The sequence below is a fragment of the Eptatretus burgeri genome, chromosome 7, assembly GCF_056783735.1.
Source record: "Eptatretus burgeri isolate ZD-2024b chromosome 7, Ebu_testis_v1, whole genome shotgun sequence".
NCBI classification, from domain to species: Eukaryota; Metazoa; Chordata; class Myxini; order Myxiniformes; family Myxinidae; genus Eptatretus; species Eptatretus burgeri.
The window spans coordinates 5,513,975-5,531,474 of NC_140967.1; the positions used below are offsets into that span (position 1 = coordinate 5,513,975).

Consider the following 17,500-nt stretch of genomic DNA (forward strand, 5'->3'; position numbering starts at 1 on the left):
TTCTTCGTTGCGGAGGATACAGTGACCTCAACAATTTACTGTACTTGAACATTTTGGAAGTATTCACCTTCCCACAGATTGAAAACCTACAACCCGATAGCATTTTTCAACAGGACGGCACTCCCCCTCATTGGGCCTTAGTCGTTTGAGCCATCCTGAATGAAAAATTCCCAGCGTCGCTCGATTTGGTGAGACAGACCAACCGCCTAACTCCCACAATCACCAGACATAACCCCCCTTGACTATTTTCTGTGGGGGGTTGTCAAAGTTATTATTAAACAACACCCAGGTGGCAAACCTGCAGGATCTTCATTCTTAGATCACAGATGCATGCACACTGGTGGACACAAACATGCTGAGCTGAACGTGACAAGAAGTCGTGTACCATCTTGATGTCCTGCGCACGAAAAACGGAGCTCACATTAAAGTGTATTGATGGTGTGCATAAAACTTTATCAGTTTCTGTATCATATTAACCAAAGGCTATCCTTGTATCATTTGTGGATCCAAATATATTAACAACCAAAGTTGTCCGGGTCTTTTTGGAAGACCCTGTATCGTCACACGGCTTCACGGACAGCTTCATGGATGGATGGAATCTTAAGGGTCTTCGAGGTCTTTAAGGGTCTTTTGGGTATTTGAAGTCCTAAGAGTCTTAAAGGTTGTAAAGGCTCTCGAGGTCTTAAAGTGTCTTTGGGGTGGAGTTTTACAGGACTTTGGGATTATGAGGTCTCAAAGGTTCTCAGGATTTTAAGGGTCTTGGGATCCGAAAGGGTCTTAAAGGGTCTTAGAGATCTCAAGGATCTTTGAGGTATTAAAGGGTCTTATGGATGTTTGGGGTACTAATGGGCAACGGGGGTTTAAAGGGTCTTTAACATCGTCTTAAAGGTGTTTGGGGTCTCAAGGGTCTTAAGGATTATCGGGGTCTTAATGTCTTAAGGGTTTTAAATTGCTTTAGGGATCATCAGGGTCCTAAAGGGTCTTTGGGGTGTTAAAGGGTATTCGGGGTCTTGAAAGGTTGAGGTGGTAGATGAAAATGCCCTTGGACAATCCCTGGGTGGGACTTGGTCTGTGTGACAAGTGTGGTGGTTGTCGGCACAGCAGTCTTTGCAAATAATGTGAACATTGACAGACAGAAAGAAAGACCACAAATTTTATTTATTAGTATGGACCCATGGAAATTCCAGAAATTCAAAACGATTCAAAATAGTATTTCAAAAGCTTTCAAAGTAGTTATGACGTAACTCCCCCCTATCTCTTCTCCAACTTCTCTTCTCTACCCCTCTCTCAACTACTCACCCCTCCTTCCTTTCCTCTTCAAAGCCCACCCCTCCCACTGCCACCACCAGCACCACCACCACCTCTCCTTTCGCTGTGATCGGGGAGACCTTTCAAAGGGGTCTTAAGTAGTATGCATGCGTCTTGAAGGTGCTCCACATGAAATCCAAATAAATCTGGGGAAAAGACGGACAGTGAAAACCCAAAGGGACACGTCCGAACTCCTCTCCCCACGTTCAAAAACAGCATATGTATATATATATATATATATATATATATATATATATATATATATATATATATATATATATATATATATATATATATATATATATATATATATGTATCTCACAAAAAAAGTAGCAGAGAGCTATTCATTTTTCCCCAGTTTTTAATTCCCCCCCCAGATTTTTTTGATTTTTCCCATTTTTCCCCAAAAACGTCCAATTGTTTTCCAATATATTTTTGAAAACGTTCATTTTCTCCTGGACTTTTCCCAATTTCATTCAGAACACCTCGAGGGACCTCTAAAACGTACAAACACACATTGAATAGATGCCCACGTAATGGACCTTACAAACAACCCCAAGGGGACAAGTCTGAAAGTGACATCTATTTTGCTATTTAAATGAATTGGTTTGTATAAAAACATCTAATTTTGTCCGATTTTCCTCGGAATCTGTTTTAGTCGAGTCTTAAACTGTCAGTGACAGTCAAAAATGATATCCATGCATTGGGACCATACTCTTTCCAGAGTATCAGTGCTGCCAAAGCAGTCTCCTGGGCTATTGGGCACAATCCTGGATGGGTCACCACTGCAACACAGGATATTCAAATAGCTCAATCATCCCAGCAAGCTGGTACTCGTTTTGCCAACCTTGAAAGGTTAACAGGCAGAGTCAACCCCACCTGGTATTAATTCAACAGCAGAGCAGGATTTGAACTCAGGACCCTAGGATCCCAAGCGCACCACCCCAACTATTAAACCAACACCAAACATAAAATTATATCACGAAAAACATATCATAAGAATAAATAATGGCATAGACCAAAAGTGTTTAGCTTCTTGAGGTCTCAAAGCACAGGAAGTTTTAAAACACGAGCAGAGTGCCCGCCCTACGGGCGATGTTGTTCCAGGCAAGCAACACGTTCTTGTGACGCATACCTTTATTTGGGAAGTGTATAGGCAACCAACAGTTCTGTGTAGGCAAAAAAAAAACCCGAGTTACGTGTATGAAGCAAAAACATACCAATTGTTTCTAATTTAAAACACCTCACTGTCCTGGAAAATGTGGGGACAGGAATAGTGTCGGTAAATGGTGAAGACTTGTAATACCCTTCCTCACCTGGAGGTGGTGCTACATGATACACATTTACATAGAGAATTTGTGTCCTCCCCCCACCCTCCAATCATCCCCCCCACCCCCCAACCATCCCCACCATCCCCCAAATCCCCTCCAAGACCACTGGCAAAGATAAAACACCACCAGTCTGAGGCCTACCAGTCTTCCCATTTATGTGCATGATCATGTTTATTTGTATTTTGTATTGTACCCCTCCCTCGCAAATCAAACTTCTTTGTCTTCCCCTCCAAATTTCCCCCTCACCTTTCTCAAACCCTCCCCCACACCATTCTCCCTCAATTCTTCCACCTCACCCTTCTCCCTCATTTCTCCCCACCCTCACCCCTCTCTTTCAAATCTCCCTCCTCAAAGCTGCCCCCATTCACATCCACAAAGCTGCCTCCTTCCCCCACCCTCTCTCTTTCAGCTCATTCCTCCACCTCCTCCAACCTCCCACCTCCCTTTGCCCCCGTCTCTCATTACTCCCCATTGCTACTCATCCCGTCACCACCTAGCCTTTTGTCCTCCTCCCCATCCGACCCTCTCCCCTAGCTCTTCTACTCTCACTCTCACTACCTCTACTACTCTCGCACAGGGCCAAGAACACTGCCTTGAGGAATTCCAGCCTGGACGGGAAGAGAAGATGAGAGAATTCCATTAAGAGCCACACGTTGACTGCAACAGGAGAGGAAGCCATGAGGGGAGATTGCCTTGGATACCATAAGAAGAGAGTTTGGTGAGCAGAGCAGGGTGTCAGACCGTGTCAAAAGCTCATGATATGTCTCGGGAGATGGCTCTAACTCCACATCCTCCTCCCTCACGTGGCTCTCCCACTCCCCTCCACTCCCTCGCACCCAAAGCCTCCTTCCTCACTTCCTTAACAGAGTGGAACTCAAACATCAAGGGCCTTCGCTCTAACCTGACTGATCTTTCCATACAGGTTGCTACTGACAAACCATACATAATCTGATTAACAGAAACTTTCCTCCTTCAAGACATCTCTGACTCCCGAGTATCTCTCCCTGGTTACTCCCTCCTCTGGTATGACAGACCTGAGCCTCATCCTGGTGGAGGTGTTGCTCTCTTCATCAAAGACTCTTTTCCTCACTCTCCATGTTCTGCCCTATTTCCCCCACACCCCCAGGAATACCTCTGGCTACGGCTTCCCCTCCACTCACACTTCTTGTTTATCTGTGTGTTGTATCCATCAGACAGTGATGACTGCATTTACTTCTCGCTCGCAGAAAACATGGACCAACTTCTATCCTCTCATCCCAACTCTATCTTCCTCATATGTGGTGACTTCAATTGGCATCATGCCAGTTGGCCCGGTGTGGGTATCTCTCTCATCTGCCATGGCACTTTAGAAAAGGACTTCTGCGACTCATTGGGACTGACACAATCGGTCATCTTCCCGACCCGGATCTCAGACAACGGGACTCCATCTCTTCTGGATTTGATTTTTACCAATTTTCCAGAAAAGTCTGCTGTTCTTCTTCTGTTCCAATCGGTTCATCTGACCACATGCTTGTAAAAGCTGTTATTAGGGAATTGCCTCAGCACCAATGAGTCTGGCACTTCTCTCAGGCCGACTGCCAGGGTCTACAAGCAACCATCAAACTTCTAGACTGGTCTCCAATTTTTACTCTCACTGACATCAACTTATCCTGGGGAAAAAATTTTTTTTCTCTGTCTCTGTCTCTGTCTCTGTCTCTGTCTCTGTCTCTCTCTCTGATTTATCCCATCTTGTCTTCAGTTGTCATACCTTTCCTCCTGCCCATGGTACACTGAAGATTGTGGTGAGGCAGTTGTCCTGAAACAACTTTCCTTCGCCTCACAGAATACAAATCCTACTGAAGGTGGGTGATCTCAGTTTGTTCCACAAAGCTGATAACAAGTGTGTATCTACCCTCAGGAGAGCCAGGAAACAACATCTTTCTCATCTCAAATCTGTCTCCCTCCTCGAAATCCTGGTGGCGTTTAATCAAATCAATTTCTGGTGTATGTTTCCCCTCCATCCACTCCTTTACCTCAAATGGCTGCACAGTTGATACTGCACGTAAAAAGGCTGAATGCCGAAACTCCGTGTTTGCTACTAAATCTTGTGTACCAAACCCATCACTTTCTGTACCCACCTTACCCAGTCACATCCAGCTGTTCCTGGACTCTGTGTCCTTTTCTCCTTACAAAGTGGAGAGCTTGTTGTCAAACCTCGACTCAGCTTCTGTAACCGGTCCAAACAGCATCAGCCCACATGTCCTAAAAATCTGCTCCTCTGCTCTTGCTCCCTCTCTCTGTTCTATTCACACTCTCATTTACTCAAGTTTATCTGCCATCTGCTTGGAAATCAGCAAACATTACTGCCCTGCATAAAAAAGGTGCAAAAACAGATCGCTGCAACTACAGACCAATCAGTCTTCTCCCAATCATCAGCAAGGTCATGGAATCCATCGTCACTTCTGATATCAAATCCTTCCTCTTCTCCAATGGCTTGATTTCCGACCATCAACTTGGATTTAGACCAGGTCAATCTACCCTGGATATGCTGCTTTTGCTTTTCCAACAATGGATGGAAGTCTGAAATGCCAAACATGAGATCAGAGCCATCTCCTGAGACATATCATGAGCTTTCGATATGGTCTGGCATCCGAATGTGCTCACCAAACTCTCTTCTTATGGTATCCAAGGCAATCTCCAATTATGGCTCACAGACGTCCTCTCCTGTTGCAGTCAACGTGTGGTCCTTAATGGAATTCTCTCATCCAATCTTCCCGTCAAGGCTGGAGTTCCTCAAGGCAGTATTTTTGACCCTGTGCTTTTTCTGATTTTCATCAATGATCTCTCAGATTCTCTGTAAAATCCTCTTTACCTCTTTGCTGATGACTCCACCCTCGACCCGACCACCTCTCATCCCCTGATCGGTAGGCAGCACCGTCTTCACTCTCTGCAGACCTGGATAAAATCACAAGGTGGTCAAACACTTGGAATTTGTCTTTCAATCTTGACAAATCTCACACTCTCACCATGTCTCTCTGGAAACCGCCCCCTCCCGCTCCCCCATCTACTTTCTCAGCAATCCCCTTGAAGAAGTACTTCTATTCAAGCTTTTGGGTCTCACTCTCTGCCACAATCTTTCCTGGGAAAGCCACATCTCTAAGCTGGCCTCTAAAGCCAGTCGCTGAATGGGCATCCTATGTCGTGCAAAGTCCTTCCTTGGCACACCTGCGCTTCTAACCACTTACAAAACTTTCATCCACAGTCTGATGGAGTACTGCTCCCCCTTCTGGGCTGGTGCTCCCACCTCTCAGCTTTCTCGGCTTCATGCTGTGGAAACCAAGGCATTTCAGATCATTGGTATCTTCCGCGATGAAGCAGAGTCGTTGGGATTCTCACGCTCTCACCGGAGGCAATTCGGTGGTCTTTCTGTCTTCTTCTGTCTTCTCTTCGGCCTGCCCCCCCCCCCCATATTTCCTCAGGGTGCTCAAGATCTGCTCAAAACCCCTTCTGTTGAAACTGCAAAAATCAAGAATCAGTGCTCGCCTTCACTCTTTCATTCCACTTTTCCCCCATCTCTGGAACAAACTCCCACACTCACTTCAACCCCCCTCTTCCCTCCAGGTCTTCAAAACAGCTGTTCACCACCACCTCATATCTTTCCTCATCCAAAATCTTGATTTTTACTACCCCCATTAATCCACCCCAAGCCCACCTCCTTCAAATTTGCTGTTTTCCTTCCTGAAATTCCCTGTGGTACCATGTTGTTTACCCCGTGTACACCACCCCATCCCTCTCCCTTCTTCAGATATCTTATTCTCTTTGTTTCCCACTATCTTATGCTTCCCACTCCCACCCTTCTTGTCTCCCACCTCGTTATATGTGTCTGTGTATTAGCTCTTACATGAGCCTCAACTTGGTAAACAAACAAGCTCGAATGAGCTAAGATCCTCATCTTCTTAATGATGACGTCATGAAAACGAATATGACGTCATTGTGATGTATCAGGTTTGCGATAAATTATCTGTGCTAATGCCCGGCTTGATTCCCGCAAACAAAATTCAAACAGCTTGCCTAATTTCGGAGATAATGGTATAGGCGATTTCCATTAACGGCGATATTATGACGTCAACTTTTTTTCTAGGAAGAATTTCCAAAATCGGAGATGGTTACTGCCTGCGCATGGGCTTTCTGCATATACATGGCAAGTTTCACGAAGATCCGATGAAAACTCTGGGTTGTGAAACAAAAAATGTCAAAAAATAGGAATGACGTCATAGTGATGTATCATATGTGTGGTAATTCATCTCTGCTTATGCCCTGTTCGATTCCCGCAAACAGAATTCAAAAAGCTTGCCTAGTTTGAGATAATTTTTTGGGCGATTTCAATTATCGGAGATATTTTGACGTCATAACTTTTTTTTGTAGGAGGAATTTTCAAAATCGGAGATGGTTACTGTCTGTGCAGGGCATTTTTACATATATATATATATATATATATATATATATATATATATATATATATATATATATATATATATATATATATATATATATGCCAAGTTTCAGGAAGTTTTGATGAAAACTGTAGGCTGTGAAACAAATGAAACAAAAAACAAAAAATGTCAAAAAATAGGAATGACGTCATAAAAATTGATACGACGTCATAGTGATGTATCATATGTGCGGTAATTCATCTCTGCTAATGCCCTGTTCGATTCCCACAAACAGAATTCAGAAAGCTTGCCGAGTTTCGGAGATAATTTTTTAGGCGATTTCCATTAGCGGAGATATTTTGACGTCATAACTTTTTTTTCTAGGAGGAATTTTCAAAATCGGAGACGGTTACTGTCTGCGCAGGGTATTTTTTACATATATATGCCAAGTTTCAGGAAGTTTCGATGAAAACTGGAGGCTGTGAAACAAAAAAGTCCACAAGAACAACAACTTGAGACTTAGAGATCCTCCACGAGGATCTAAAAAAATTGAAAACAATTAGCGGTACATTCAAAGTTCACCACGCCCATGCCAAATAAATAAATAACGAATCCTCCACTGCGCAACATCGACGTGGCACCGAAGGCGCCCGGCAATGCCGCTTTGCGGAACGGAGTCGGAATTGGGAGGGAGCGGTGTACAATTAATGATTGATTAATTGCATAATTAAGATAAATAAATACTAAGTGTAAAATAATTAATTTATCAATCAATTGCCGAATATCATACCTAAACCACCACTGTTTCATCCGAATCTAACTTTTTGAAAATTAAGTAATTAATCGAAAATGAATAATTCATCGATTAATTGAATGGAAGTACAAAACCGATTAACGCTTCATTCTATGGTCATCAATAAAGACTCCATCTCCTAAACTTTGACTCAACGTCATCTTATTATATTGTACAAGGGTGGTGAATAAGATTGTTTCAGTAGTACTAAATGAACGAATTTTTTTTATACCATCTTTAAAACCATTCTTTTATTAAAATTGAGGTAGATACTTATCACTTGAACACTGTGCGGGGTCTCACGTTCTATGAACTCTCATGTTCACTCTGCTTCAAGGATAGACAAGGAACTTTGACAAAGGCCTGCAAGAGGATGCCATTTGGCCTATTGTGTCTCGTGCTCTCTGTCAATCCAAAATGTATGTAATTGGACAAATGTAATTGGTTGGATACCAATGGCCCCATTTCAATGAAGGATTAGATACCGATGGTCCCATTTAATGGAAATTTTGAATACCGATCATTGCATTTTATATAAATACTTGTAGGGAGTGCTTACACATTGTGTGAGCATATGAACCATGCTTCCCCATTGTCTCGGGTCACTCACTTGGGTTTTTTTTCTTCATTTATTTATATTTTCATTTATGGATGTTTTCTGATGATTCTGTGATTTTTGCCGGTGTACCGGCTTCGATGTCCGTCGTCACACAATATTTCAGCTTTCTACGTCACCTGGAAGGTACTGATCTTTAATATCAGTCGGTCAGTCAGTCAGTATGCCTGGTATTGGCCAAATGGTTGGGGTGACGGGCTTGGGATCCTTGGATCCTGAGTTCAAATTCCACTCGGCTGTTGAATTAATAACAGGTGCGGTTGACTCTGCCCATCATCCTTCCGAGGTCAGCAAAATGAGTTGCAGCATGCTGGTATACTGTGTCGGAGTGACGACCCGTCCAGGATTGTCCCGAATAGCCAAGGAGACTGCTTAGGCAGCACCATCACTCTGCACAGAGTATGGTCCTGATGGATGGATGTCAGTCAGTGGTTCGAAAGAGCTTTTTTATTCGAATAGATACTGACTGTCCAATTTTATCACAGTGTTGGATATCGATGGACCGATTTTGTTGAAAAATGGGATACTGATCGTCCAATTTTAGGAAGTACTAGATGCCGTTGGTAATTTTATATATTTTTTTAAAGTTATTTTCACATTTATCTTCTTGCTATAGAAGATGTCTGTCTGCAGACACAAAAAAGTTATTTTCACATTTATCTTCTTGCTATAGAAGATGATATACATTGCATTTTTAGAATTCAAACCATTCCACCAGAGGGCACATGGCGACTGTGCATGATCACTTCAACAGGTTAATGATGGAGATACGAGGATTGATGCAGGAAGATATTTGGCCCATGATGCCTGCACAAAATAAACACCACAATAATCCAATCTATCAGTTTATCTAATTAATTTCACTGAGGGAGTACGGGGGGGGAGCGGGGAGTGAGATGGTCGTTGAGTGTGGCATGAACAAACACCTCCAGCAGATTCAGCTTTTTAGGACACCTTCTCGCAGACATCACGATCACTGCACGGTGTACATGTATACAATCACCCGTCCATATCTCACCTACTCTTCATAAAGAAATAACGAGCAATGGGATATTTAACATCCTTCAGATAATGCTGGCAGAAGGAACACCCAGTTTGACATCCATCTGAGGAACGACCCAATTTTGGTGCAATGCCATACCTGTGAAGCAGAAATCTGACAGGTTATAGTCTTGCTGAGTATGAAACCAGGACAAGGCAGCTCAAAAGCAAGTGTGCTAGCCCCATACTATCCCGTCGGATGGCATAGACATTATAATATGAGTTATCTTCCAAGAAACTTCAATGCAGGAGGATGTCATTAAGCCTTTCAAACCTGTGCTGTGGTTATCAACCTATGCTTGTTTGTTCATTCTCTATCCTTTTCAAATGCTGAGCCTCAAGCACAAAAGCAGCAGGTATCATTTTAGCTCACCTGGAACGCAGTTCCAAGGAACTTATGGGATGGCACATCATCTGTCCGTAAGTCCGTCCATCCACAAATACTTGCAACTTCTCTGAAACTACATATACGATTTCGATGAAACTTTACCACAACGTTCGTTACCGTGTATGTACCAAAAATTGTTCACACCATTAAAAAAACAAAATCGGGATCTAAAGGGGTAGATGGTGGGGAGGGGGGCAGGGTGTGGGGATGGGGTTCCATCCATCCATTGGCACCATACTCTGTGCAGAGCGTTGGTGCTGCTTAAGCAGTCTCCATGGCGATTGGGCACAATCCTGGATGGGTCGTCACTCCGACACAGGATACCAGCATGCTGGTACTCATTTTGCCGACCTCGGAAGGATGACAGGCAGAGTCAACCCCACCTGGTATTAATTCAACAGCCAATTGAGATTTGAACTCAGGATCCTCAGATCCCAAGCCCACCACCCTAACCATTAAGCCAACACCAGGCATGGAGTGGGTTGACCCCCAAAATATACATTCTCTTTCTTCTCCAAAATCACACACAAGTCTGATAAAACTTGACCACAACCTTTATCACCCGTGATGTACCAAAGTTTGTTCAGGCCATTAAAAAAAAATAAAAAAATCCATAGGTATTTACTTTTTTCTCCATTACAGATTTTGTGGGTTATCCATCCCTACCTATGGTTCCCTGGTTATCTTATCCAGCCACAACCAGGTGAGCACCAGAGGTGCTGGCCCTATGTTTAAAGTCTTTGGTATGATTCAGATGGGGTTTGAACCGTCAATTCCCAGATTCAGAACAGACAGTCTATCTATTATGACACCGCCTCTGAAGTCAGTTAACATTTTAATAACGATGCATATTTTAAGGAACAATATTTTGCAAATGCCACAAACCTTCACATGTGTTGAACACAACACAGCAAGATTAGAAACTGGTGTTTGATTCCAGAAAACAATGGAAGATCAAGTTCCTCCATTAAAGTCTTCTGTTTGTTTTTTTTTTAAACATATCAAGATGGTAGCCATAAACCATGTCTATTCATGACCAAGCACACAAACTCAAAGTTATCATTTTGGAGAGTCGCCGGCATTACTCTCTGAGAAATTGCAGAAGAAGTGGGTGTCAGTGTTGGAAGTCTGGAAACAATCATTCATATTCAGGATGCTGTTTTATGTTCTCATTATGAAAGCACTTTATATTGATAACACATCTACAGTGAGAATAAAGAATTATATTCACACAATGGGAAGTGAGGCCTCTTATAAAATTATATTACTGAACAATCAAATCCAACTGTGTGTCACATGCAGGAAAATCTGTCATGCAACGGAGTTTTTCCACACTCATGATTTGTCGCTTCACAAAGCACTACTTATTTCTTCGGCGATGGAGAAACAAGCAGTTGCTCTACAAACGAGCGTCCATCCTTTCTCCGGCCAGTATGAAAGTGCAAAGGGAAACAAATCTCCAAATCTCGTTTGCATGATTAATAACAAACAGCAGTTGTTTCGACTCTCACCTGAGTCTCTGATGGCTGGTCTTTCAACCCGAATGTTCAGCTGCACGTAGCCTGTTCCTGACTGCAAAGGTACCGCTTCCATGAGCCTTGCAAGAGGGAATTGATGAAGACGACATCATCAAAAACTCGTACCCATGTGGGTACTGATCCTTCTCATGTGTTGCAGTTGTGTCGATTATATTCTGGAGAAAACAAGATGACATCATAATACGTTATGCTCATTTCTACATGGAGTTTTACCACTCTTCATAATATCCTGCGTACTGTTTATGCTTTGTTTCAAGGAAGAGCTCTGCGATGTAAGTGGAAGATTAATAGATTGGATACCTGCAAGTACACATTAAGGAAAAATTAGTCTTTATAATCGATAAGACCGAGTTGGTGGGACAATGACAATTTCTCAAACAAATGTTGGGAGAGATACACGAACCGGCGTGGGAAAGCAGGTGAGCGACTTCAGGGCGTGAGACCTTTTTCAAAGCCAGGGGGAGGGATCAAAACGTCGGTTCACATTGTACCTGTGAGTACCTCAAGTACATTCAATGTCAACTTCATTTTGAGCAAATTTAACACGAGTTAATTTCAAATATCTAAAACACGTTTTAGGATGAATAATATAGTAGGTACGCAAACAAACAATGGAGTTTTTGAACCATTCACAATGGTAACCATTCGAGGGAACAATAGGTTAATCATCTGGTTATGTCAAGTCGTGTCTGACTTCTGGTGACATTCATCATCAGGATTTCTCCAAACATCTCTTTCCTGCACTGCTTCCCGAGACTCTCGCAGAGACAGCTTGGTTGCATCCTTTACCCATGCAAGTTCTGCCTCTTCCTCTTCTTCCCTCAACCACACCCAGCATGGTTGATTTCTGCAGACTTTCGTTTTCTGCACACATGATGTGGCCAAAGTATGACGGTCTCTGTTTCAGCATCAGCGGTTCGAATGTACGTGGTGGTTCAATCCATTCAACCACCGATTTGTTTGTTCTTCTTGCGGTCCATTCGTCTCTGACACATCATTTCAAAACTGGCAATTTCTTCTTCCCTTTTCACTGCCCTTGACTCACATCCATACATTGCAAATGGAAATACCAGATAATTCACCAGGCTCCGATAGCTTGCTTAATAACATTTAAAATTTCATCCTGCCCAGTGTCTTTTTTTTGCTTCGATGAAGGGTTAACACCCAAAATGTAAAGCACTCCTTGCTTGCCTCTGTGGTCAGCATACCTCCATCAACGTCCTGCTCATTTAATCCAATGTTCTACCTGTCCGCAGACACAGATCGACACGAGTCTTCATCAACAAGACTTCATTCTACCCACAGATAGATGGATTTTGTCTGTCAATGGCAAAACCATCTACATTTGTCTCCATATGACCTCATCTTACTTTAAATTATCATGTTAGGGTACCAGTCTATTATACTTTAACATTATAGTTGACATAATGTCGCCACACATGTGATTATGTCAAAGCCAGAACCAAAGAATTAGGCATTGTTTTCAAGCTTCTATGGAAATATATCAAAGGTTAAACACCGGATCGTAATGCTGTGGGTTTATTTGTGTAAATTTAGTGTAAACATAGAAGTGCTATTCATGGTGGTGAGACCCCCCCCCAACCCCCTCCCCCACTGCCCTCCTCACTGCTTAATTTTAGGCACTTCTGAACACTACACCACAATTAGCTTACACATATAACGTTTCCAATTGCTCTTTCTTTTCTAACAATAACCAGTGGTACATTGCTAGCATAATTACCTTGAGGCCTGATGCACAATTTTCAAAAACATGATCCTGAAGTTTTGTGTTTGTGTCATCAAGCAGTGAGCTCAGAGAGAATGAGAAGGTAGATCAAGAACAAGGTAAGGAAATAAACACCTTAACATGTTTTTCGAGATTTCTGTGATATCAAGCAAGTCGAAAATGTTGCAAAAAAATTTACATCTGATAAACTGACAACACAAAGCCACAAACCATGAATATTAACCTGAAATTGATTGAACAAATGGTCTACACAGTCAGTGTTTCTGGTGATAATGAGTACAGGTAAGGTTGCTCTATGATTCTCTGGACTAACAGTCCTAATTGTAATGGGAAAACAATGTAGTAGCTCAGTTTGAAGTACAGCGTTTGAAATTGATGGAGTTGTAATTTAATATGTAATGATTTCTCCAAATTATTAATAATAACGAATCGGTAAATGGATTTTCCAAGCCAACGTTAACTTAAAAATAGCTCGGGGGGGGGGGGGAGCATTACGGAGATGGTAAAACCCAATCAAAGTCTGCGTTCACCCCATTACAATTGGCCATATTATGTACACAGCGGGTCCTGATGCAGTTGAGGTGAACCGAAAAAGTGCAATATTTCTCCTGGGATAAAGCAGACCCTTCATTTGAGCCATCCATCTTGAAAAGCACTGCTGTATGCAGTGGGTCAGATAAAGCTCGTGAAAAGTTTAGCGGCAACTCGAGAGAGCCGCGACCCGGCTAGGGTTACGCTGCCATATAGTATGGCCTTTGTCTGCCCCACCCTGAGTCACAATTGAAGTCCAGTGCCAGGCCAAAGCCTCCAGGGTGGTGGCTACATCAACGGAGGTGGAAAAGGTGGGAGGGAGGCAACTCAGGGGCTCTGTTTAACTGAGCTTGAGGGAGCTGGTGGAGCCAGCCTGTCTCCTTGCCTCCAGAAACACAGAATGTGGTGAAAAGCATCGCACAAAGTGAGACCCAAAAAGCAGGTCCAACTGCACCTCATAACTAAGGTTAACCTTTGAATACAAAGGCCAAAAATAAAAATATCAAATTCAGCAGTGAACTGTCACCTTGATTCGGATAATTTCATGGAAGAGGGATATTTAATATACTGTTGTTCATTGCTAAAGGTGATTGAGACACAATGTTCGACCTCCTGTACCGCAATGCTTGAATGGTTATTTTGTTCCAATAAAATTTGTACAACAAGCTATTTGTACAATAAACGTTTATTTCTTCATTTGATAGCCACACGTGCGCTTGTGTAACACGATACACAATGGTATTGTGGAACAGGCGGCACCACCAGGCCGTACACTGTTCAACTCCACCAGCCAAGCATTTCAGGAAAGGGAAGTTCAAGGGTGCAAGTGAAAACCCATTTGCTGTTATAAATTACAGTATCAAAGTAAATTTCTTAAGGGACGTTTGGTGTTGTTAACTACACATGACCTTTGTTGGTTCTGTTGTTGGAATTATAATAAGCAATGCTTTACTATCTGAAACATCATTTGTAAAAAAAAAAAGAAGAAAAAAGTGCTGACAGGCACAAACACAAAGGGAATCAGGATTTATGTCGGAAATAGTCTCAAAATCCAATGCAGATAGAGAAGCACAATATAAATGTTGTCAAAACATCACCTCCTCGATACCAGCTACCACCGCTTGTGTTTTGGAGTGCCGTGCATGTTCCGCCATCAACACATCCGGCTGGAGCCGCCACTGGTTGTTGACAGAGACGACGGTGGAGATAACAGGTCCCATAGGTCCAGGGAGCTCGCGCGCCTTCCCGGAAGCCTCTCCACGTGTGCCATTGTTCTCATGCTCGCATGGCCACCAGCCAGTCCTTGCACCAGATTGTGCAATTGTCTCGCATCGCCGCTAGGGACACCATCGAACCCTGTGCACCTGCATTTGATCATGAACAAGCAGTTTGGATGAGGAATGCGAATACAAAACAGTAGAGGAAAATAAACATTTTGCAATTACAAGAAAAGGTACAGAGAGCACTCAAACTTCTCGTACCATGGATGGCACCACAATTATTAAGCGCAGAAGGTTGAAGTATAACATGAAGGCATGGTATTGTCAAGCCTTTCCATTTTAGTTAGGGGGGGGGGATAAAAAAAATTCCCCTGCCCCCCTTAGCCATATCGACTGCATATCTAATACATAAAGCTCTTTCCAACCACTGACTGATATTAAAGATCGGTCCCTTCTGGGTGACATAGAAAGCTGAAATTTTGTGTTCCGATGGACATTGAAGCCAGTACACCGGAAAATATTAGAGAATCATCGGACAAGATTCATCAATGAAAATATAAATAAATGAAAAAACAAAATAAATGAAAAAAATTTAGGTGAGTGACCCAAGACAATGGGGAAGCACAATAATTTTGTGCCGATGGACATCGAAACCGATCCTTTACATCAGGAAAAATCACAGAATCATCGTAAAGCATCCGTAAATGAAAGTATAAATAAATGAAAAAAAAAATGAAAATAAGTACATGAAAAATCAAATGCAGGTGAGTGAGCCAAGACAATGGGGAAACACAGTTTGTATGCTTACACAATGTGTAAGTACACCCTGCTAGCTAGTATAATACATAAATCTCTCTCTAACCACTGACTCACTCACTGATATTAAAGATGGGTATCTTCCAGGTGGCATAGAAAGCTGAAATTTTGTGTGCCGATGGATATTAAAGCCGATACACCGGGAATTTTTTTTTTTTTACAGAATCATCAGTCAACATCGATAAAAATATAAATAAATGGGAAAAATGAATGAAAATAAATAAATGAAAAATCAAATGCGGGCGAGCGACCCGAGAAAATGAGGAAGCACGTGGTAATTTTGTGTGTCGAGAAACAGCAAAGCCCATGCATGCACCAAAAAAAAAAAACCACAAAAGCGTCGGAAAGTGTCCGCAAATGAAAATATAAATAAGATTTTAAAAATGAAAATAATACATGAAAAGTGAAATGCAGGTGCCTTGAGATTTTAGCTTGAAAACGAGCCTCGACATTGTATAGTTAAAAAAAATAATTTTTTTTAAAAAGGTGAGCGACCCAAGACAATGGGGAAGCACAGTTCATCTGCTTACATAATGTGTAAGAACACCCCACTAATATATATATATATATATATATATATATATATATATATATATATATATATATATATATATATATATATATAAACACACACATCGATTGGGACCATACTCTGTGCAGAGCGTTGGCGCTGCCTGAGCAGGCTCCTTGGCTCTTCTTGGAGTAGCAGTCGCCACTCTGACACAGGATACCAGCAAGCTGATACTCATTTTACTGACCACAGAAGGATGACAGGCAGTCAACCTCACCTGGTATTAATTCAACAGCTGGGTGGGATTTGAACTCAGGACCATAGGATCTCAAGCCCACAATCCTCACCATTAAGACATCACCAAGCCTATACATAGATACATATACAATATATATATATATATATATATATATATATATATATATATATATATATATATATATACAGGTCAGTGTCAGGTCAGGTATGGGAGCATGTGCCAGAACAGCGTGTCGCTGCGTCCACTTTCCGCCGGTACTCCAGGGGCCTCCGTCTGGCCACCCCCAGGCAGATGCCAAGCCCATCCCCATCTCCTTGAGATGATGGTCAACCTGCTGCAACCACGAGGCATGTGGTCGGCCCACTGGCCTCCTCCACTCATGAGACTCCCTCACTGAGAGAATCTGGTGAGCAGGATCAGCGTCAGGAAAACGAGCCACATGTCCATACAGCCGCAACTGACGCTCACGGACTATGCAGGTAACAAATCTCATCCGAGTTTCTCTCAGCAACCACTCGTTGGACAAAAAATCCGACCAGCGATAGCCAAGGATTCTCCGAAGAGACCTGGTACCAAAGGAATTAAGTCTCCGTCTCAGATCCTTGGTCAGAGTCCAAGTCTCGCATCCATAGAGCAAGACTGGAAGTACCAAGGACCTGGAGACTGGGACTTTCGTCCTCCCGCACAGGTACCGGCAGCGCCACACTCCATGATCCAGTTATTCCATGACTCCCCAGGCCCGACCCAGACGTCCATTGACCTCTGACTCGCAGCCAGCAGAGACATGAATATCACTGCCAAGGTAAGTGAATCTCTCCACGACCTCAACATCCTCACCACAAACAGACACAGACAGGACAGCAGCATTCAAGATGTCACCGAAAGCCTGGATCTTAGTTTTGACCCAAGAAACCCGTAATCCCAGCGGCTCCGACTCCTCATTCAGCACCTCGGGGGCCCCCAAAAGGATGTCTAAAGTCTCCGCAAAG

The 17,500-nt window shown here is 42.7% G+C and overlaps 1 long non-coding RNA gene across 2 annotated transcripts in view; it reads right to left on the bottom strand.

The window, feature by feature from the left end:
- The window catches only part of LOC147022598 (uncharacterized), a 47,054-nt gene that overhangs the window by 268 nt on the left and 29,286 nt on the right, over window positions 1-17,500 (bottom strand). The window contains exons 4-7 of one of the 2 annotated variants that reach the window (XR_015059807.1): window positions 14,803-15,069; window positions 11,401-11,582; window positions 1,300-1,454; window positions 1-397 (exon numbers count right to left, since the gene is read on the bottom strand). The exon at window positions 1-397 is cut by the window's left edge and continues 268 nt beyond it. This is a non-coding gene — a long non-coding RNA (uncharacterized LOC147022598). Of the gene's footprint in view, window positions 398-1,067; window positions 1,455-11,400; window positions 11,583-14,802; window positions 15,070-17,500 lie in introns of those variants that run through there. The other variant, XR_015059809.1, reaches the window with a different exon arrangement.